This window comes from Schistocerca gregaria, chromosome 8, assembly GCF_023897955.1.
Source record: "Schistocerca gregaria isolate iqSchGreg1 chromosome 8, iqSchGreg1.2, whole genome shotgun sequence".
In the NCBI taxonomy this organism is placed as follows: domain Eukaryota; kingdom Metazoa; phylum Arthropoda; class Insecta; order Orthoptera; family Acrididae; genus Schistocerca; species Schistocerca gregaria.
This window is the reverse complement of record NC_064927.1, coordinates 52042838-52044072: the sequence shown is the minus strand read 5'-3', so window position 1 is coordinate 52044072 and position 1235 is coordinate 52042838. Positions and strand designations below refer to the sequence as shown.

At 48.6% G+C, this 1235-nt stretch overlaps 1 non-coding gene across 1 annotated transcript; it reads right to left on the bottom strand.

Moving 5' to 3' along the window:
* Positions 1-829: 829 nt before the first annotated feature.
* Positions 830-902, bottom strand: Trnae-uuc (transfer RNA glutamic acid (anticodon UUC)). The gene has a single exon. It is a non-coding gene; the product is annotated as a tRNA-Glu (tRNA).
* Between the last annotated feature and the right edge of the window lie 333 nt (positions 903-1235).

The following is a 1235-nucleotide window of genomic DNA, read 5'->3' as shown; positions in this document are numbered from 1 at the left end:
AGGAGGGTGCTTCCTGCGCCCGAATAACAGCACGCTTGCCAATTGTGGATGCTAATCGTTCGCTTGTATCTGCCTAGACACATCTGCTGGCTGTGAATTATTCCACATGCATGCCGAGGTGCGCATGTAGGTTTGTTAAAAACTCTGGAGGCGCTGGGTATCGATCCCAGTACCTCTTGCATGCTAAGCGAGCTCTCTACCATCTGAGCTACGCTTCCCTCATGAAGAATGGTGCTACATACAGCCATATCAACGCCACAGACCCTTGCACTCCCATTATTCCGCAGACAAACACTACTCTCTATGTATCAGTGAGGGTGTCTTTCAGGTTTCGTGCATTTTGTATCGAATCGTAGTTGGCCACAATGAAAGTGGCACGCATAACGACGAAAATAGAGACGCTTCCCCCATGACGAATGGTGCTACATACAGCCATATCAACGCCACAGACCCTTGCACTCCCATTATTCCGCAGACAAACCCTACTCTCTATGTATCAGTGAGGGTGTCTTTCAGGTATCGTGCATTTTGAATCGAATCGTAGTTGGCCACAATGAAAGTGGCACGCATAACGACGAAAATAGAGTTCGGACACCGCTCTGAGTAAGACGAACGTGTTGTCCGCTCTCTACACTTCAATGAGGTTAAGCCGTGATACCTAAGACAGATCCGCACTCGATGACACCTCGATAACAGCCGGTCCCCACACATACATCTTGTTCTCCTTACGTCATATCAGTCATATCAGTCTGTGACGCTGCCTTTGCAACATCTTGCGTGCCTTTCGGTTCACCGCAACCAACACTTACCATGCACTGACCACAAAACATGGAGGCACCAGAGCTTGAACCCGGGACCTCTCACATGAAAAGCGAACACTCTACCAACTGAGCTACGCTCCCATGCACGACTAAGCTGCGCTATTCTCCATTCTTTGCGACTCTGATGTGCACGGACACGATGGTTGGTTGGTTTGTTGCGGTGAAGGGACCAGAGTACAATGGCGCGGACACGATTATTTACACAAGAGTTCCAAGTACTTCCGATGCTCTGGTATTACGAATGCAAATTCTGTCTGTTTTTAACGTCTTAAATTGAAAGGGCGGTCACAAATTGCTCCGTTTTCACTCCTTGTTGACAATCACACAGCACCTGAGGTAACAAGCACATCCCGAGCCCCATTGTGCACTCCATTGTTCATGCTAACTCAGTGCCTCGCGCTTTACTACTGTGTA